The sequence below is a fragment of the Lolium rigidum genome, chromosome 5 (genome assembly GCF_022539505.1).
Source record: "Lolium rigidum isolate FL_2022 chromosome 5, APGP_CSIRO_Lrig_0.1, whole genome shotgun sequence".
Classification (NCBI taxonomy): Eukaryota; Viridiplantae; Streptophyta; class Magnoliopsida; order Poales; family Poaceae; genus Lolium; species Lolium rigidum.
The window spans coordinates 108,419,023-108,419,232 of NC_061512.1; positions in this window are offsets into that span (position 1 = coordinate 108,419,023).

Consider the following 210-nt stretch of genomic DNA (forward strand, 5'->3'; position numbering starts at 1 on the left):
TGCTCTCCGTTACTAGTAGAGGCTCCGGCCAAGTTTTTGCTTTTAACTCCAAGAGGGAGTATTTATGCTCGATAGTGGGTTCATGCCTGCATTGACAGAAAGTTCTAAGGTTGTGTTGTGCTGTTGCCACTAGGGATAAAACATTGGCGCTATGTCCGAGGATGTAGTTGTTGATTACATTACGCACCATACTTAATGCAATTGTCTGTT